Here is a 21543-nt window from a genome sequence, read left to right as displayed (position 1 = left end):
GTGTCTGGGCCTGCCCATCTCCCTCAAAGACCTTCATCCTTGTTTGTGTGTGCATTGACATAGTGGGGCTGAGGGCTGCAAAAGCAAGGAGGATGATGATGTCGGTGGAAGAAGAAGAGAAATATAAAAGGAGTGAGCAAGCTGGCAAAGGGGCCAGGAGTGCTCAAGAAGGAAGATACAGGGAATCAAGCTGATTGTGAAGCAGCAGAGGCTGTGCTTCAAAGCAGAAAGGGGAGCAGTGCAAAGAGACATGAAGGAGCAGAACTGACAGGGAGATGGATCGGGTGGGCAAGGCGGGGATTGAAGGCGAAGGCACGAGGGCAAGGACAGATACACACGGCTTTGCAATTAGCAGCTGTGATTTATGGTGGCTTCTTTGTCTTATCATCTTCCCCTGGCAGATGTCCTGCCAGCAGGGGCAGTCGAGGGGTGTCTAGGGGATACAGAGTAGGTTTTACATAGTCAGACTAACTGTGAGGTATGGAAGGGACTTTCTAGTAATCCGTACAGCCTACCCAGGCAATTCTCATTAGCAATACTTATCCTAAATGAAATAGTAGCTGACCTTTTTTGCAATAATTTTAGGATATTTTCTCTCTGTTTACCCCAACATTTGTGCTTCTCACAGCATGATTCTGTTCCCTCAGACAGATCCTGAGCACTCAAAACTGGTTTGGGCTTCAGCTGGCTGTTGGTGAGGGGCTGGGGGTGCTAAACAGGAATGAAAATACACAGAGGAAAATCTTCCTTTGTTGTCACAAATCTGCTGCACTGTTCCCTGATCCTTTCTCCTCATCCTGATCATCCCCTTTTCCCCATGCACACACATACAAGTTTCTATTCCATACCTGTGCCAAAGCTCAAAGCATTGTGATTGCATGGCCATCGTGCAAGGCAAGACTATGAGACTGATGAAGAAGCTCAGAACCAGGAAGATATTTAACTTTGGGTTTAGATATTTAAGTTTGATTTATTTTCAATCAGTTGTTTATACCTCTTCAAGATGAACACTGTCAGTAGGGAGCAATGGACTAATCCCAACTTGGGGCTGCCCTGGAGGAATCTCCACTACCTCCAGTCCCTGCCACAGAGGAGGAGACATCAGAAGGAAGAACTGGAGCTGCACAGAAGGAGGAACAGGAGACAAACAGTGAATTTGGGAAAGGAGGGGTGCACTCCCTTGGGAGCAGAGGTCAGAGAGGCTCCAGTGTTCAGAGAGAACCAGCTGCAGCCACAGTAAAGGCGAGTGGTGGGGCAGGAGGGATGCATGGGTGACCACAAGCTCCTCTGCTGGGTGTCCCTCAGGGAGTGAGTCAGGACACGTGGGATCACTTTTTCCTATAATAGTTAGGGCTGAGGGTGTTTACCCTGTCTGCTTGGGCAGCTGGAGCACAGGCACCCTTTGTAGTCCTGCAGGAACCCACCTGCAGCTCCAGGCTGATGGGCTTCATGCCCAGGGCACCTCAGGACTTGTGTCCCAGTCGGGGAAATGAAGAAATAAAGCTCCTGGTATTGACTGTGTTAATAATGACACTATAGACACTTACATAAAAGCAACTGCATGAGTATATTAACTTTGCTCACCGTTCAATAGCTCCAGGAAAGCTGATGTTTGGAGTGAGCATACCTCAGTAAATCACTCTCAAACACCTAATTTTTTGGCCTCGCCTAGAAATGAGACTAAATGCATTTGTTTTCCCCCTTAATCTGCTTTTGAAATTTCTTCTGCTGTTTTTCTCTATCTGTAGGTCCTTTAGACTAGCTGCAGATACCTGCTTGTCCAGCTTGACTGCATTTTCTTGCTATCCCACGCTCTTCCTAGTGTTCCTTGGAGGCTGTAGCAGCTCCCCTGCTCTCAGAGGAGCTCAGGAGGAGCTTTGCCTGGGAATTGGGGATTTGCTGCCTCTTAGGCTGAACAAGAGCACACGCTGTGGTAGTAAGGCATTAAATCTCCTCTGGCATTTTGCATAGGAGATGCAACCCTGAGGTTTTCTACCTGGTCTGGTCTGCGCATCCTACTTTTTCCTCTAAGGACATCTGTGAACAGCGATTTAAAAACCCAAGTCAGGTGAAGTGGGTATCCCCGTTTCCAGTGGCAGCCCTTAAAAGTGTCAGTATACCCAAAAAAGGTGCAAACAGCTGCAGGGGACAGTGTCCCATTCTTGCTCCTGACCAGAGCTCATCCCTGTGCTTGGAGATAACTTCTCCTCCCAGCTGGGTCCTACTTCCACCTGGAGCCAGGAGTCTGCAGCAGACTCTTGAGAAGATCCCTTGTTAGAGGTGCCTCCCTCGAGCATCTGTGGATCCCAAATTAAGAGGGAAAATTGGAATCCTTTAGGAAGTGAATCCATTTTTATCCTGGAAAGCAGAGGTTACTAGCCCAGCCTGGCTCTGTGGGGTGTTTCCAGCACTCCAGAGGAGAGCTGGGGTTTGCCCTTTGCCTGTTTGGAGCAGTTTCAACAAGTTCAGGAGGGAGGGAAGCAGTGGGAAAAAGGATGGGAATAAATAAAATAAAGGCAGGAGAGAGAGAAATTCCTTATGTTAATACTCACTGCCCACTCGCAGAAAGGGAAAGAAACATACTTGGGTGTTTGTTGCCCTTTCAAAAACACATAGAAATGAAAGTGCATAAACTGTTTAAAAAAACAACACCTGCCAAACTGAAGGGGAGGAGGAGGAGGGGAGAAAAGAAGAAGACATCAATTGGAGGGAGAGTGGAAAATATTTTGATTGAAAAATGTCAACAAGCTCTCCCAGAAGCAACAACAAGCAGCAGTGATTGTGTTTGTACAAAACAAGCCCCTCTTCCCGGTGTAGAAGATTGATTTTATTTTTCGCACCTGAAAGCCAAATAAAACCCCCCAGACATCCCAGCTCTATCCACTGAACTCCCCAGAAAACTCTGGGTTGCAGAGAGGAGAAAATAAGAAAAAAATAAACCCCTCAGAAACAAAATGTAACAGCAAGGTCCAGATACTCATAGACTTAAAAATAGCCCTGAGGGCTGGACTCTGTGGTGGCAATGACATTTCAGTGGAGAAGCTTCTCCTGCACATCCTGACCCATAGCTCAAATCCAGGCACAGAAAGGGATTTTTGAGGTGTTTGGGTTGTTTGCAGGTTTAGTGCCTCGCCAATGACTTCTAGGTTTTTTATTCCCTAATCCTATGTGAGCATTGTAGGCTGAGAGAGACATAATCCAGACTCTTGAATGAATCTCGCAGAGTTTTGTTCTTAGACAGAAAATGAATTAGGTTAAGCAGGGATTAGAGGAGACACACCACATGCCCACTTGACCCCATGCAGTTGCAATTGTTTATGTGTGAGCTGGAGGAAAAATTGGTTGGCGAAGAAGAGTAGGTGTAAAAAATTCATGGGTTTTCCAAAGGAAAAAAAAAAGATAAATAAAAAGTAAGTTTGGATGATTGGAGAGCCTCTCTTCATATGGCAATCCCATGGTATTGAATAGCCCTGGAAGTGTGGGGGGAAATGTAGCTAAGATGGAGATGGTATCCATGGAAAGATGGAGGCTCAACGGCTGTGGATAAATCTGGGAATACTGAGATAAAGCTTCAGTGAGCTAAGAAGGCTGGATAGGGAGAGGATACCCTTAGACAGCAAAGATCATGAAGATTCAGGTGGTGATTTACAAACTGCAGCAGTGGGTGGTAATGGCCTGTGGGTCATCTTCCTTAGCCCTGACATTTCTCTGGCCCTGAGTGGCCAGATCCTGCTCTGCCTGCCATGCTGGAGCTGAGCTTGCTGAGCATGGAGGAGCACAAAGCTTGCTTTCTGGATTTTCTATTTTAAGCAGCTTCCGTCAGAGGTGAGGAGTTGAAAGTTGCCATGCCGACAGGGAAATTTCAGGCCCTAAAATAGTCAAAACTTGCTCCTGCATCATGTGAGTGTGCGTGTGCTTCCTGCGAGGGAGGCGAGGACCCAGCTAGGAGGGCGCAGGGAGGCTGTAAGGATCCCTCCTATGCAGGGAGGGAAACCATCCTCTCGAGAAACATCTGTAGGATGCTATCTCCTTTCCTATACCTGTAGGGTATCTGGATAAATTAAGCAACAGCGGGCAACAGACAGCATCAGTAATGGGGGGATCTTAATGATCACAGCGTTAAAAAAAATGATTCTTCCTCTTTTCACTGCTGCTGCCACTGCTAGAGGTCTTAGGCTTGGGATCCTGAGAAGGAATCCAGTCCTCAGGGGGAGACACAGAGAGCAGAGGAAAAGGAAAAGGGTGCATTTTAAGAGGGTAAATGTATTTCTCAAGGAGTTCTTGCACTGTGCTCACAGGGCATTAGTGGTCCATCAGGATGTACAAGATTTGCAGCTGTGTGCTGGAGATACCCAAAGGCTTCACCAAACACCCAGATACGTCCTGTCGATCATGGACCTGATGTCTCCTGTCATACAGGGCTAAATGGGCTTGGGTTTGCCCTTTTTTTCTGCCATTCAGTCCAATTTGACCAAAAATCCCAAAATGTGGATTTTTTGGTTACATTCTTTACAACTGGAGTAGACCCTGCAGAAATGTCCAAACTAGTCCAACCCATGACACACATCTGCCATTGGTTAGGGGACATTTTCATCCCTTGTGCATACTTGGGTGAGGTTATTCTCCAGTCTCACAGAAGCACAAACACAAATGCTGTTTAGCTATCCCAGAATGGGGAGAAAATCTATTCACTACACATGCCATCATAAATGAGCCCCAGCAGAGCCCACAAAGCTCCTCGCTGCATTTTGGCAGGGAGAAAGCACAGCTCACCTTCCATTTCCCACACTCTGCCTCTTTTTCTCCCTCCCTTGCTCCTATTGTTTTCCCCTGCTCGCCCCTCCAGCCAGTTGTCGCTTCGCAGTCCACGCTTACAAATGTAATTTCTTCTGATGTATGAATATTTCACAAGCGCTCCCTCCCCGGGGACGCTGCCTGTGAGGAGGAGGCAGCCTCTGCGGGGATGGAAATGGTAGCAAATGACAATCTTAATGAAAGATCTCTTCTCCAAGGGCGTCTCTGCACAAGAGAACACCATCCTGCAAGAGCTCCCAGCTCGTCAGAGCACACCCTGCTCTCCAGCTGCTTGAATTGCCTTTGGCCATGGGTGGTGGATGTATAGAAAAATACAGCTCAGTCTTTTCCCAAGATACACTGTTTTGTGGGCTTGGAGGGTCTTGGGATGCTCTGGTCTGAGCTCCTCATAAGATTATTGGAAATATCTTCCCTTCTGTAGATGCACAATAATCCAGAGGGTGGCATGGTGCTTTGGGGGAATTTTTTTCCACCTGATGTCCGGACAGAGGAAATTCACCACACAATTCCATCCATCCTGATACACATAAGTAGCTGATAATCAAAACACGTATCTAATGCAAATGACAAATTAAGCATCTTCACTGAAGTAACATGCACATGGGCCCATGTTTCCCTGAACCTCCACATCTCCATCCCCCCCAAAATCTCCTTGACGATCCTTTCTACACCTGCAGGCCACCAAGAGGGGCTGGCACCTAACAGATGTGTTTTCTCAGGCACTTGAGACCTCCAGATTCATCCAAAGTTTTTCCAGCGAGGTCTCCTCCTCGCTGGATCTCCAGTCACTTCATCTCAGCTTTCTGTGACCCACCAAGACTCAGAATAGTACATAGATATTGATTGATATAGACAATATTTGTATCATATTGAGATATATATATATGCGATCTACAATTGACGCCAGCAGTCTGTATATATTTGTGTGTATACATCCCACTGTATGTAGAGAGCTGCGTAATAAACTTCTGTCTGCCTGTCTGTCTCGGATATCAGAATGATAGATCTCAGATAAATGTCTTTGTTACTGATGGGAGCAGCAAGCGCCGCCCATCCCTCGCAGCAGCCCCGGTGCCGTCTGTCTCTCCGACAGTGGGTGGCACTGTGCAATCAAAATACCTTTGCTTCCTCTTTATTCCACTGCCTTCGTCTTTCAGCCCGCTGGGGTTTGAGCCCTGCGATTCCGGAGGGACAGGGGATTCAGCACCGACAGCATCTCTAAGCTGAGGGTCATCGGATGGGAACTGGAGGATGCTTCCCTATGAAAACCAGAAATGGGAAACCTGCTCCAAAGCCTGAGCTTGATTTGAGCTATACTCTTCATCGCTTCTTTTACTAATTTTAAGGAATAGTAAGTATTTATTAGGATAAATCAAGTAAGATTGCTACTTCCCCTCCTTTTCTTTTTCTTGAAAAACACAGAGAATAATTTCTGGTCTACTTTTCCAGGATGGTGTTATTTTGTGACACTCCTTCTCCTATGTATCACTTCAAAATATTGAAACTCAGTGTCGTGACTTGCTCCTGATAAGAAGAGATTAAGCACTTGATTCGCATCTGTTGCAGTAATTTTTATTTGTGTTTTGCTGCTGTTAGAGACACAAGGGAGATACTTGACCCTGACTTTCTTCTGCCCCAGTACTTTTTCATCAGCAAGCTCTCCCTAATTAACTCCCATTGCAAAAATTCTGCCAAACTGAATAGACCTCAAGTGAACAACAGTAAGGTGGTGTGGTCTGGGAGTCCCTGAGCGATGGCACAGTCAGATTTATCATGAGGGGAAAGAACACTGAAATATTTGCCCAGATTGCTAGGCTTGCCATCTGGGCTGAGCTTGTATGGAAATGTTGTTCTCAAAAAAATTAAGAAAGTTACTGCAATGTTAGCAAACACTTAGTTGTATGGCAAATGTATTTAAAAGCGGAGTGGATTTTTTTAAGCTAAACCACAACTTTGGCAGGGAAACAATGGGATGCTAAAGAAACAATGAGAAAACAACCCGGTCTTCATGACAAAAATGCAGAATCTCCCAACACATCAAAGCAAGACCAGGTTAGAACGTGGCCCATGCACCATAGTAAAACCCAGTGTATCATACACAGTTGGGTATTCCCCGAAGCAGAGTTTCTCAGGCAATGGCTGGTGAGTCATTTCCCAGTGATACACTATACCAGGAGGTGTCAGTGTCTCCTGCCTCTGCTCTGTGTGCCTGCGAGGAGTTTATGGTAAGAGCTGCTCAGAGTTTTCAGCTGGGACTCAGAGGTCTGTTCAATCGAAAGCTGCTCCTGCCTTAAACAGAGGAACGAGACCAGATTTCAACAGCAGCATGGTCCACAGAGAAAAGCAGCAGAGTTTATAGCGGTCAGCAGGGGAATTAAAACTTCTCTGTGTTTCTTCAAAGAGAGCAGCACAGGGATATCCACATCCATACAAGTCCTGGGTTTACTCTATTGAAAATGACCTCTAAACAGGAGCAAAACACTTTAGTCGAGAGTCCAAGTGATGTGGTACCCTGCTGAAGGAGGGTGTGTGAAACAACAGTGCATCATCTCCCTGGAGGGTATTTTACCCAAGGACCTTTCCACTCTGTCAGTCTTGGCCAGTTCAACTTCCCTGAGGCAGATGAGGATCCAGGTGAGGAAACTGCAACATAAACATCTTCAGAGCCAAAAATGCTGTGTGACCCAGGAGGTGATGGTTGTGCCTGCAGCACCTCAGGCTCAGTTTAGAGGACAGGCTGTGCCCAGCCTGGCACACACTGACTGTGTGGACACATCCATCAGCAAGGATAGAAGTCATGCCTGGGAAATAAAATGCAAACAAAGTGAGTCTGCTGAACTGGAAATGCTCAATGTCCCACAGTGGGGCCTGTGCTGGCACTGGGAGCCAGGAGGGCTTAGGGTAACCCTGCTTGTGGCGGTGGCATGGGATCAAGGTTCTTTTCCCAAAGGGAGCACCCCCAGGACCTCAGAAAGCTATCTGAGGTTTACTTTGGAGCTGTGCAGCAGCTAATCATTAGCTTAGATGTTTGGAGGAAGCCTTTGGAAGAATAACAGTGCTTCTTCTGAGGGCCCAAACTAGAGAAAAGACTTTCACAGCACTCAGAAACCTGGTCCCAACATGCAGGGAGAGTAGAAGATGGTTATCAAATTCCTCTGAGGTGCAGTGAGAGGCTGGGCAAGCATACACAGAATTAGTGCAACACAGTGGACACTCACTGCAAACCCCAAAAGAGCCACACCAGGGAACACAACCATGCTGCAAGAGTCCTGCTTTTTCCACTTCCAGAAGAGACCTCTCTGGCAATCACTTTTGCAGGCTAGAGTAGGTGACTTGTGTCTCCAGGTATCACTGTGTCCACCTCAGGGGATGACAGCTGCTATGATGCTGGCCCGTGACCAATCTGAAACCCTTTGTGCACACAGTGTGTGTCTCCTTTCACAGCCATACCCTTCCCTTCTTTATTTTAAAGTAAATGACTCCATGGGCCTTACACCAGCACTTCAGATTCTGCAGTGTCTATACTCCAGTCATGTCTAGATCCTGATGTGTGTGCTGATGGCAATGTCATGTTTCAGTGTAGCTCCAGCAAGGTTCATTTTAGTGGGACTGGAGGAGAAAACAGGAGGCTCTTGTCCCAGAGGAGATGTCTGGGTGGGAGAAAACACTAGTTTCCCTGAGGTACACTGACTTTGTACACCTCAGCATCTGAACTGGCAAAGACCTCAACATATCAACCCACTTGCTCCCTTTTGCAGAGGCCCTGGGGCTCAGGGCTACCAACCACATGGGCCAGACCTTCTCCTTCACAGCATCTTCTCTGCTTGCATGGGCAGTGCAATAGCAGGGGAGCACCAAGTGACAACACCTGCTGCTGTGGTTGCTTTCCATATAGTATGGGTTTTGTGTATGCTGGTGGAAAAGCCAAAATCTGCACTTGTAGTGAAATCTGTGAGGTTTTATGGAAAATCAGGCAACTATGGTCCTGTCATCTATGCCAGACCTGGAGGTTTCTTGTAAACTTCTAGAGTTTCTAGTTTCTCCTGAGATCACCCCCACCAGTCTCCCACCTTTCTTCCTCCAATGGGAGCAGAAGCTCATCACCCAAGATCTGTCCCCACTGTTCCCTTCCCATACAACATGTGCCTCAGTTCCTTGTGATTCAAGTAGAAAAATTAAATTCTGCCTCTGCAGCTGCGAAATGTCAAGCTTTGCCCAGACTTGTGCCTGTCCACTGCCCACAGAGGCTGTATGCTTGGAAAAACCAAAGGCTGAAGCCCTTGGCTCAGACTTGTTCTCCTGGCTTTGCTAACCATCACTCCTCATCAGCCTTGGTGTGGACATTGTGGCTGGTGTGGCAGAGTCTCAGCCCTGGCCTGAAGTCCTTGCTATCAGCAAGATGCCCTTTATGAAGCAATTTCTGCCAGGGTCATTTAATGAGAAGTGTTTTGCCTTGTTTTATCTCAGTTAGATGCCTCGGCAGGACTGGCAGGAGGTTTGCTCCAGAGGGGTTGGTGTCTCATCCAGGAGCCAGAGGCTCTCAGAAGTGGCTTTTTTGAAATTAGTCTGCTTGTGACTCACAAACTTGTGTCTTGCTTTCAGATGAGAGAGACAGATAGAGGAAGGATGGGTAAACAGGCAGACTGGTGCAAGATTCATTCCAGGCTCTGCAAACAGCTTTAGCTATATTAGGCATGTTGTTGGTTGACTTTAGACATGCAATTCCTACCTGCTCTTTCCCTCTGAGGAGAAAAGCAGAGGATTTATTTTCTCACCAGAACCAAAGCACAGTGCTAGGAAGGTGAAAGGACCCCTCATGCCTGTGTGCTGTGGGAGCTTGAGAAGCAGCATGACCATGAGAAGTGTACAGGGCTCCATCACTGGGGCTACTGGGTTTGCCTGGAAAACCTTCACCAAAATCTGTTGCATTTCCCACCAGCTTTCCCCTATGCCTCAGGTCTGGAGGAGGAAACTCTGCATGACGTAACCAGCTGCAGGGAGGACTAAGGAAAGAGCCAGCAACAAGAAGCTGGGTAAAACCATCCTGTGTCTCTTCATCTTGGATACCTGCTTCATACGTGAGGGGTGAAAAGCTCCCAGGAAATTATTTCAGAATATGCACAAGGTTAAAAGAGAATTGCTGTATTCCTGCTGGCTACAAGAGAGCCAAGAATACAGCTGCATGCCTGGCTGCAACAGTTTAATGACTGTAAATTTGAATTTTGGGAAATTTGAATTTCACTGAATGCTCTTAGAAATAAAAGCTCTATTTGCCAGTGAAGCTTCTGATACAATGACAAGAGAAGCTCTTAAGACATTTGTGAGGTTTTCAGTTTTGGAATTGGTTTATCTGGTGTTAATGAAAATCTAGGCTATATTTACAAGTTGTCTCCATTGCCAGTCAGAATTGTTTTCCATAGATTCCAGGTGCTGGGGAAGGGCCAGTGAATATGGCATTTCCCTGTTAGGAGTCAAACCTGTGTACCCTAAATATGTGTGTGTACCCTCATCCAAACTAACACATCCCTTCTTGTTTATCTAGTTCAGCCCTTTGTGAAATACTTCTATCAGATTCTGTGCATTTTCAGCCCAATTGCTTGGAATCTAATTACCCTATCTTGCTAAAATTGTTTAAATGCAATTAGCCAATGCAATTATCCAATAATAGAATAAGTCCAAAAATTAAAAGCAGCAGACACAAAATAGAGGGAAGGAAAAGAGAAAACAGAGGCATTTGCATCAGATTTTTTAAAATTAATTTTCCTATTTGATAATATGGAGGGAACAATCCTCTGCAGTTAGAAAAAGACTGGTTTCAAAGAGGGAAAAAACCAACCCTGCCTTATCACTAGAATTCATTCTTTGAAAACAGTTTTCTGTACGACAATGCTAATGCAGGGAAGATTTTGTGCCATTTTCCCTGAAGTCCTCTTCAGTCCCCTGGAGGCACAAGAGACGCGTTGCCTTGTTCCACATGAGCAGGATCAACAGTGGTCAATGTCCCGTGAAGAAAAATGCATCCAGAACCTGCTGGAGCTGGCTGGTGATGCTCTGCTGTGAAAGACACTGAGCCCTGGTCATGTCCTTGTGTTCCTGGGGCAATCATTTGCGGATGAAGTGGGAACTTTGCTCCAGATGTGCAGGCAAATGCTATGTCATACACAGCACCGGTATCTCAAAGGTTTGCATCCCCCTTCACCCAAAATGGCTCTTCCAAGGACATCATATGGTCACTGACTCAGCCTTCACTGAGAGGCCCTGAGGTTGAGGGCTACTGATCAGCTCAGTCCCTCTCTTTGCTGATTCCTCACCATTTTCTGCACCATGTGAACAACCACATTAAACATCCAGACACCAAATGAACACAGCACTCCCAGCTCACTAATGGAGGTTATAAGCCAGACGAACAAGTCGAGACTTAATTCTATGCATTCACTTTTCATTCTTCATTTCACTAATTAAGCAAGAAACCTGGGCCATAAATTAGTAAGATTAAAGCAAATTAAGCAGTGTAGAGTACACCCATAACTGTACAGATCACGTAACTGTGCAGATCATAGGTTGCTCCATCTGTACTTGTTTGCTTAGCCCACTCTGGACAAAGTCCTAGGAGATTTTGAGCATTTAATTGTCAACTCTTCTTTTTTACGGTTCACTGCTTGTAAGCCCACAGGTTAGAAAGACATCTAGAGACAATGGCCAAATCCTGCCCCATCCTGTCCCACTGGCAATGAACCGAATCAACAAGACAGATGACTGTGCTGCCAGGGGTGGGACATGGCAGTGCTTGGCTGCTCATGCTGCACTTTGGGTTGAGCAGAAGTAGGAGGAAGTGGTGTTTTACCATGGAGCAGTTTTCTACCTTGCAAGACCAACCATAACTGCCTCCTGTCACCATTAGCTTCTCCTTTTCAGCTCAGTCTCCAGTCATGGCACTCATGGGGATAATTCATCCTTGTGCACATCCTGGAGAACCCTGGCTGCTCCCCTGTCTTTCTGCTCAGTACCAGATCATTCAGGGACCAAGTACCACCCAGAAACCACTTGAATAAATGTGCTGCAGCACTGGGGGTGTCTGAGCTCTGCCTGGCAGCACACATGGTCTCCTAGAGAAGAAATGATAAGAACACCATCATTTAATTCTAGGGAGGTAAAGCAGGGAGATCAAAGTGACCTGTATTCCCATCTCAGCCATTCATCTCCAGGTTACACTGGGGTGAAAATGTCATGAGGCTTTTGCAGGCAGATCTCTGACCCTGCATTAGTTGAGCCCAGCTGAACATCTCCCTTCTTGCCTTCTTAGGAGCTGTGGCCCCTGCAAAGGTAAGTCAGGATTTGGGACGGGTGCAGGGAAGGGCAAACCTCCAAACATCAGTATTTTTCTGAGCCCCAAGGGTGTAGGTGAAACAGGGCATCTGCTGGCTTGAAGTGGATATTGTTACTGGAATTTGGGATGCCTTTCGGATTAAGCATCATGCAGCACTCACAAGGCTCCACTTAACTGACATGTCTGAGCTCTGCCTGAAAATCTGATCTCCCTCTTATTACTCCAAAAGCTGTCTTTGCCTCTCCTTCTCTCTTTTCTGATTCTTTTCATCCTGACCAGTTGTAACATGCACCTCCCTGTTATGTTCTTCAGATGTGCTGCTGTGTTCTTACTTGAACTAAGTAATACTGTGCTCTTTTCTACCCCTTTCCCAGCATTGGCCCTTCCCCCAAATTCCTGGCGCAGGCAGTTTGTTTTCTATGGTTTTGTTTCAGCTGAATTTGGCCATTAAATGTGCTTTCTTCTTTCCTGGTCCAGCCTCTGAGCTACTTTTCCAACACACGAAGTGTTTCCATGTTTTTCCTCTCCTCCACTCTAAAAAGATTTAGTTGTATCCTTAAAGAAGTAGCAGTAACCTTGGACATCTCTACTTCTGTCCCATTTTCTAAGGATGCAAGGTTTATTTAAGGGTGCTACGTGTGGGCATAGCTGCTGATTCCCTCACAACTTGAACCCATCACCCAAATTTAATGAAGGTGGACAGAGGGTCAGAGGGCTCAAAGACTTCAAGTTCTGAAAAGTCTCAGGAATATGTATGAGTGAGCAGACAAGGAAGGTAGTCTGTGTTCCCTAACCAAAAGGCAGAATAAACACCGATTTTTGGGATAAAATCGCAAAGATATGATCCAAGGGTTCCAGTACCAAAGGCAAATTAAGAGCATGCACTTATTTTTCTTTCAAAATTTTCTTTCTTTCTTTTCTTTGAAACCATAAAGTCTCATGCCTTTGGAGGGACCTGACTCATGACTTTTAAACCCTTGGGTATGGAAGCAGTCATGTTGGAGTCTCCTTGCAGCCAAGAGTAGTTAATAGACTATCTAAACCCCTGGAGGGTAGAGCCTCACCTCCTCCTTCCTGCTGGTTCCCTGCCACGCCATTCCTAGAGGCAGGAAAGCAATGCTCCCAGCCTGCAGCTGTGCTATTGCATCCCAATACATGACACAGGTCCCAGAGGGGACAGCATGGGACAAAGCAGATCAAAGAGCTGGGTGCACTGGGCAATCCTGGGCATGTCTCTTTATCTCCCCGTGGCTCCTCTACTCATCCCACAGAAACCCTTGTGGGGGTGGGAGTTTCCCTGATGTGTCTGTACAGCACGCAGGGAGGGAGTGCACCGTGTCCTAAAACAAAATAGTTATGGGCACAGCAATCTCACAGGATCACTTTAGGGAGCAAAGAGAACAGCCTATCTTGCAGGAGTCATTGCTCTGGGGTTTTGTTCCTCGGATGGGTTCCCCTTGGCTACAGTTTGTCTCACAAGAGCTCATCCCAAACAACACTGAGGAGATAAAAAGCTAAAGCAGGGTAAAAGAAAGAAATGTAAAAGCAGGCGGGAAAGGAAGGCAGAAACTGGGAGAGAGAAAGCAGGAGACAGCTCTCAGGTCTGCCAGAACAGGTAGCTGCTGACTCAGGGCAAAATACTCCTTTTTCCCCTTCCTTTCCAAAATATTCCTTCCTGTGTGCACAGCCCCTGCACAAGCGGCCAGCCTGGTCAGCACTGCTCCCCGCTGAGGAGCACAGCTGAGAACAGCCACACTTGCTACCTACAGTTCCCACACGAAGAAACCCCCTCAGCTGTAACCCAGCTTGTGCCTCCACGCAGACAGCTATTTACAGGATTTCAATGGGTAGGGCAGAAACGACTCCATGTCCAGAATTGCCACTGCCAAGGAAAGAGACTGGGGTCTTTGCAAAGGGCTTTAATAATCTCTCTGTTGCTCTGGCTGGCAGCTTTCGGCATGCATCCCAGATTCTTCAGTAGCCCTTTCCTTAGCAATGAATAGGCTTTTAGCACTCTCTCATAATGGTTTCTTTTCCTGTGGCACTCAGAAAAAACTTTCAGTCTGCTCCAGCAGCCGCCTCTGCTGCCTCTCCTCATCCACCAGGAAGATGTGGTGGCTCTGCTCAGCATGTCCTCCGCTGCCAATGGAGCCACTCTGTCACCTCTGAAAAAAGGTGGCATGTGAGCAAGGGGTGGAGGGTGGCTTTGCCTCTCTTCATTTTTCTCAAAGCTCCTTTGCAAGCTGGGGGTAACAAGGCTGAGTTAGGACCTCTTCACCCCCCTCAAGAAGCACACGTGTCCCACAGATCAGCAGCCCCAGCGCAGGATCAGGGGGCTTCGCCCTGGGGCTGACTCCCTGCTCTGTGGCTCCACCATGCCAGAGCCAAATTGCACTCCCCAGTGCAGGAGGTCTTGGCTCTCATCTCAGGCAGGTGGAAAGTTCACACTCCTCCTGCCTTGTTTTTCTCATCTTAATTCCCAGCTGGGCTGTTACTCCAAAACCTGCAGTAACAGGACTGTTACACAGCTTCAGTGGTGTGTAATCTACCCTACAAAACAACAACGGGTATGTTGTTGTTTGTTTTGTTTTGCCTGGTTTTGATAATGATGCTGCTTCATTAGGGAGCTAAAATTGCTTCAGTTCAGGCAAGTAAAAAGGCCCTTGGAGCTCCCAGCAGGTATCTCACATACCTGCAGTAGCCTAGGCAGCTTTGAAAATTGTACAATAGATAAAGTAAGCTCAGATTCTCAAAGGCTTTGAGATCACTGAGAACTACAAACCCCAGAGAAACATTTCTCCAACTGAGAAATGCATCTGAAACTGTGGACTTCAGCAGCAAAAAGCTCATTTTTCATGATGCAAACATATTGGGAGAGAGAGAGTTGCAATGCAACACCTTGCTGTGACTTTGAAGACTTTGAGGTTATTTTCATACTAACCTGCAGTCTCATCACACCAATTTCCATATTTCTCCTTTCTTTCAATTTTGAGTATGCATTTACTTAGATATATGTGTCTGCTCTGTATTTCCACATATTTTTATGGCTCTTTTCAGGATTAAAGAGAAAATCTGCATCAGCCCTTTCTCCCATATTAGGAGAACTACTTTGTGAGTCATATGGGGAGTTGGGACAACAGTAAACCTAAAGGTAAATTTTAGCCTGGTACATTGGCACATGCACTGGGAGATGTGTCTCTACTTGACTCCATCCATTAACAGCACTCAATTCCAACATGCAATTTCACTGAAAATCTTGCTGAAGGGTGGAAATCTCACAGGAAGTATATTTCTGTGAATTTCACAAAAATAGGCAGGTTGGCTGGAAAAAAACCCTGGCTGCCTGAGATTACCTCTGAGCAGAAATTCAAGGACTCACAGCCTCAGAGACCTAGAGCCTTATTAGACTCATGAGTCTAGTAACATCTCCTGACTCTGAATGCCAAATTCCTTCTCGTGATGGAGGGAATTGCACTTGGTGGCAGCACAGCAGCCTTGGAGGACAGAGGTAAAAAGCTGTAATATGTTCTTAGATCTGTATTTTGCAGACTATAGCAAACATGGAGATTTTTAGTGGATGCAGTCCTGGTAGCTACCTGTCTCCACCAGGAGAGGTACAGAGGGTGACAGAAGCACGCAGAGAACTCTGTGGAGGACTAACCACATCTTTGGAAAAGAGATTATGGGGTTAAAAAAACCAGCAGACAAATTCCCAGGTGGAAAATGAATGGAAGGCTTTTAAATCAAAGGACCACCTGGAAATATCTGAGTTGCAGATTGTTGGACACTTGGAAAGTATTCTCTGAAAAGATCACATTCTTGCTTTGCTTGCCCTTATGTTCTTTCCCAGTTACTTCTCAGACATGTTTGGTCCCCCCACATTGGCTCCCACAGCCACTTGGTGTGGCCACTGTCACATCCTGCAGCAAGCTGGGGCCATGGGAAGACACCCTTACAGGCCAGTGGGCAAAGGGCAGCTGCATGGTCCCCTGTGCTCCTTGGCAGAAGCTTTGCCATTCCTGTTCGCTGTCATCCCGGTTTACTGTCACCCATAATCAGGGATACAGTGTTCATTGTCAGACCGTAATCAGGGATAAAATATGTAAGGATAGAGATTCCCCTTGTTGCTTCTAGCCACTGAATCACAATCAACGTTCAGAAATTGCTCACGCTTTTTTTTCCCCCCCAATGCAGCTTTTTATAGCATATTCCATACAACTGATGTAAATCAATGCACACCCTGCTAGTGTATGAATCCTTGAATGCCAGGCAAATCCTCAGATGTCTGACTTACCCACCTCCTGCCAGAGACAAGGCACTTCATCAACCCACTACTATGGGAGAAATCAGCAGGCACTTGGAGCACTTTCAAGCTCTCCATTCAAGCATGTTTCCCATGGTTGAGACGCTCCGGTTGCTTCCCTCGCTTCTTCAGTAGCAAAGCTTCACTGCGAGGGGAGATCACACAGCTTGTTTTCACATCAGCCTAGCTTGTTTTTAAAAGCCTGACCCTGAATTTCCCCCACCAGCTAGAGGCAACGTCCCCTGCTAGGACAGGTTGTCACATATCCAAGATCTTGAATGTCTGCGCTTGTTCTCGCCCTTTTTTCCTACTTTTCCCTACTTTTCCTTGCTTTAAACTCAAAGAAAAAACTCAGGGAGAGCTTATGAAGGAGAAAATTCCACAGTTCTTGGGGGGTGATTTGTTTTTCTTCATGTTTGTATATTATGATGGTTTTGGAAAAGGGAACAACACAGACAGTTTTAAAATTACTTCTGCCTCAATATAACTTTATTTCCAGAGCCATCAAAGGATCCTTAGAGTAAAAAGGGGTGTGGTGGGTGGTATTATTCTATACTTTTCATCTTCTTTCTGGTAAAACTACATGTACTTTTGAAGGATAAAGTTAAATATTTACCCTAGGTCAACCATTCCTATCTGCAGAGTTTATATTTTGCTGGAGTTTGGGCAAGCAAGTGGTATTTGCAAAATTCCTTGTCTGCCTCTGCTATTAGAAAATGCATTTACAGAGGACTTTTTTTTCCTACTCAGAATACTTTCAATCAGGTGTGAGCACTTACCTAGCCTGGAGAAAAACGCTGAATCAATGTGTGACACTGTGGTAGGACTGTGTTTGGGACTGTGTGACTTCAGTTGCTAGTCAGGAACCTAAATGAAGCAGGACCTGTCATCACTGGAGGCCAGGGGGTTCTTTCTGAGGTTTCAGAGGTCTTGAAATCTGGCTCATTCTGGTAAATCCAGCTAACTGTGCATGGGTGGCTGGTCCTGCCTCCAGCTTGCAATGAGGTGAGCAGGCCAGGGGCACTGGGAAGAGCCAAGGAACACATCTCATGTCCCTCCCAGATGCAGGCAGAGAGCATTTCTGCAATGGGACTGGAGTCTGTCCAAATTTCTTGGCATCCCAGGCCCAACAAAATCTTCTTGCCAAACTAAAGTCTGCATACCAAGGAAATGCTCTAGGCCTTCCTACCTCAGCTCACGTGCTGTGGCTCTTCTGAGGACTTCCTTTTGCTCAGTAGAAAACAAGATTTCTCCCATGTGCTTTTCATGAATCCTCCTCAGATAAAGGCCACACTGTAATACATCTCCTGAGGACACTGCAGGCTGCCCAGCACATCTCCATTGGGATGTTTGGAAGCACCTTTATTCAAGCTTCTCTTGAAAAACATGAATGTAAAATGCTATCGCTTCCTGCCCTCTTCCCTTTCATCTTGTTCCCTCCTCCCCCACCATGCCTTTGAGGCATCAGTCTTCAAACTACTTCAAATCAAAGCAGTCACAGGAGATGACTGATGGATGACTTCTCTCTAAGCCTACAGAAGTTTCTGTTTGGTCTCCCAAGAACAGAGAGCAAACAGCAGCCAGACCCAAGGAAAAAGCTGCAGATGACTTTGCTAGTCTTAAAAAGAAGGGTATAGCAGCAGGAAGATGGAGGGAAGTGGAGGTGGCACAGTGAGTGCTCTCTGCAGCCCTGCTGCTATGTGGGTTTGAAGGAAATGTGGCCTGAGGGCTTCTCTAACCTTTGCCAAGTGCTGTGACTTGTGTGTATCAGGTGTGAGATTCAGAGAGCTGCAAACAGCTCTTTGAAGGCCTTCCTCTTCTCCCCTGGCACAGAAATTAAAATCTGATTTCTTCCAGTCTTTGTGTAGACCTTCTGCAGGTGTGGAAACCCATCACCTCTGTTTCCTAGGGGCGATAAAACTAGACACTACATTTCCAGGAGGCAACAGCTAGATTACATAGATCCTGTTACAAGTGTCCATCCCACTGATGTGCAGCAACATTGTGCCAAAATTTAACGGTGGGAGTGGATGAGCAGTAGGAAAAAGGAACTGTAAGGTTTTCCTATGAGAGGTCTCACTATCAACTTCCCCTAACAAAGCAGAAATGTTTGTGAAGGAAATGGCTCAAAAGGAGTCCTGTAGTCTGCTGGATTGGTGATGAAACACAGAGGGGAAGGACCTGGTTCTCTTACAGCCATTAAGATCTTTTCATTCATTCCACTGAGGCTGGAATTTCAAATACCTACCGTCCAAAACTGGTATCAAGTTTGATTTGACTGGAAAACAGCATGACATCTTCCTTCCTGGGCCAGTGGTGAAAACTACGTTGGCTCTTTCTTCACTGAAAGCAAAAGGATTTTAGAAAAATTTATTTTAAATTAACTGGATTTTCTTTTTTCTGGTTTTGTTGTTGTTGTTGTAGCCTGTTTATGGTCCCTCTGCTGAATTCTGGAGGAAACACCCCAGCCCTGTGCAGGTTAAAGCCACTTAAGCCAAAACCCAGAATCTTCAAGTTCCAATAGGGAAAGTCAAAACCCCTAATTTAGAAGCACCAGCAGGGTGGACATTGGAAACATGCAGACTCACTCACTGGAAAGCTCCCAAGATCTACAAGCGCTGAAATGAAAACATGACACAATGGATCAGTCAACGATTACTACTGAATAAGCCAGCAGGCTTCGGCGTTAATCACTGCAGCCATCCATGAACTCTCACAGGGTGTGGAAAAACAGTTAGCTTTGCCTAGAACGTCTTTGGGATGATGTACATTGGTATGGTGGGAGGTTCATGTGCTCTGCAGTTGTCTTGTTGACAAAAGAATTGTCATCTGGAGATATGTTAAGAAGGGAAGGATAACTATTTGGATCAGTGTTTGAATCAGAAAACCAAGAGGGGGTAAAAAAGGAAGGGGAAATAGGAGTCTGAATTCTCATGGTGTCATTGACCAGGAAGCTTGATAGCAGCATCCCTACATCCAAGTGTTCCTTTCGAAGGGTTGGCTATTGCCAAACAGCCTCAGCATGGGTTAAAGAACTTTCCCAGGGATCTACAGTTTCAGATGTGTGTGCTCCTGCAGGTCACCTGGCTGTTCTTGTGGCACTGCTCTGAGCAAAGTCAGTCCCACAAGGACACAAGAGGATCATCCAAGAGAGCAGGAGTCTGCTGTCATGTGGTGGAAAAGGTTCTGTGTTAGCTCTTGCACTGACCTCATCCATGTGCTGCTATGAAAGAGTTTTCTGATTTGATACATTCTTGTTTGCACTTCCCTGCTTTTCTCCCCTTGCTTTCAGTTTGCACGTGGGAACAGCATTTATGTTTGTTGTTTGGTTTTAGAATGTTTTCTCAGCTGAAACAAATAAGAATTTCCATATGTTTATATTTATTTTAAAATTTTTTGTTGTAATTTCTTTTCCCCTTTTCTCTTCCCCTTTTCATGGGTAAATGGAAAGAGAAAAGGGTGAGACCATGACAAAACGTCAGGGGAAAACACAAGGAAAAAATGAAGCATGACATTTTCACAAGGCATGTTCTGAAAATATTAATTAAAAATTATTTAGCATTTTAGAAATGCTTCTGATGGGGAAAGAAACAATTACATTGGATAGTACCTTGTTTATTATTCACAAACCTATTTGCAGAAAAAATTTAAACCTGATTTTAAAAGATCTACATAACTTTTTTTTCCCTTTTGAGGTTTGTGGAATTGAATGTCTTTAACAGTGTTTGCAGACACTTGTTTTCCTGTTTACTTTAGTCTCTGTTTCCTATCTCTGCTGATTTGATGGGGCATTGATTCACAGACTTCCACAAACCAAGTGTTACTCAAAGGGAAAGTTATCAGTGAAAAAAATACAAAATCAATAGGAATGTGCCTGGTATTATGAGTCTAATTTCAGTGCAAGAGCAAATCAAGCATTTTCATCAAGCTCTGAAGTGGATAGTGGCTGCTTGTCAGTGGTGTCATTATCTACTTACACACAGATAATTCCCAGGAGCTCCAGCCATGGTGTAGCGATCTGCAGGTCTATCCATGAGATTGGAAAGCAGAAAAGTGTTATTAAATTGGGATTATTGTCCCATCACATTCTGTCAGTCTCTTTAATTAGCGCAGCCTACTCGAAAAGCAGATGTGTGGCTGGTTGTTTTCACTGCGTGTTTTCTGCTAGGCTGTGCTTTGCTGATGCCAAGGGAATGAACTGAAATGGAGCCCCTGACAGAGTCCAAACACCGGCTGGAGCTCCTGGAAGTGCCCTGGTGAGCAAACATGACAGTAGTGCACCCACAAAGCTCTTGTGGGTTTGTGTTGGTGGTTTTGTTGTTGGGTGGGGTTGTGTTCCCAGGCCTCAGTGAAATTCCGACAAGCTGCAGTGGTTGTTTGCCTGAGAATGTTTTGTGAGAAGAATGCCATGAGAAAGATTAGGAGTCAGGAGTGTTATGAGAAAAGAATAAGGGAGTTAGCAGGAGGATCCCTGAATGTGTGAGAACAGCTGCAGGTGTGTGTGTATCTATAATTAGAAATATCTGTAACAGTATATAAGTCTCTCGTTTAGTGAAATAAATGCAGCTTACTTTATATCTCATATTGAGAGTGCTGTGAGTCTTCCCTCGCGCCGCATCTCGTTAGGTTTGAAAGCCCCAAGTGCCCTTTCTCAGCCCCTTGTATCATCACAGATGTCATTTGTTCCTCAGACAACCAGCTCGTGTGGTTAGATGTGAGTTTCCACAGGAAAGGCTGCACAGAATCCCTGTGGCCATGTCACCCTGCCCCTGATGAACCCACGGACCCGCTGAATGGCTTTGACCATGGGGACAGGGGACACAGACACAACCTGTCCTGGTGCAGAGGATGGCTCCTGCCTCCATGAGAGGCTCCTAGAGAGGAGAGGAGAGTGGGACATGAGAGGAGAGGAGAGGAGAGGAGAGGAGAGGAGAGGAGAGGAGAGGAGAGGAGAGGAGAGGAGAGGAGAGGAGAATGGGACACTGAGGACACATGTAAACCCCACAGATGGGGACAATGTGTGAGTCGTGAAGACACTGAGGCAGTCTCTGAATGCACATGTGAGCTGTGGGGACACTGATGGGGGCATGTGTGAACT

At 46.0% G+C, this 21543-nt stretch overlaps 2 long non-coding RNA genes across 3 annotated transcripts in view; one reads left to right on the top strand and one right to left on the bottom strand.

The window, feature by feature from the left end:
- Positions 1–6671, top strand: part of LOC146439003 (uncharacterized) — a 30841-nt gene extending 24170 nt beyond the window's left edge. Inside the window, exons 4-5 of the long non-coding RNA XR_014850626.1 lie at positions 5973–6166; positions 6265–6671. This is a non-coding gene — a long non-coding RNA (uncharacterized LOC146439003). The remainder of the gene's footprint in view (positions 1–5972; positions 6167–6264) is intronic.
- Positions 1–20729, bottom strand: part of LOC146439002 (uncharacterized) — a 40556-nt gene extending 19827 nt beyond the window's left edge. Inside the window, exons 1-3 of one of the 2 annotated variants that reach the window (XR_014850629.1) lie at positions 16441–20729; positions 7385–7616; positions 5935–6074 (exon numbers count right to left, since the gene is read on the bottom strand). This is a non-coding gene — a long non-coding RNA (uncharacterized LOC146439002). Of the gene's footprint in view, positions 1–5934; positions 6075–7384; positions 8722–16440 lie in introns of those variants that run through there. The other variant, XR_014850628.1, reaches the window with a different exon arrangement.
- Positions 20730–21543: the final 814 nt, after the last annotated feature.

Source organism: Lichenostomus cassidix, chromosome 3 (genome assembly GCF_008360975.1).
Source record: "Lichenostomus cassidix isolate B80296 chromosome 3, HeHo_3.0, whole genome shotgun sequence".
Lineage (NCBI taxonomy): Eukaryota > Metazoa > Chordata > Aves > Passeriformes > Meliphagidae > Lichenostomus > Lichenostomus cassidix.
Note: the sequence above shows the minus strand (reverse complement) of the source record. Positions and strands in the feature narration are given on the sequence as shown.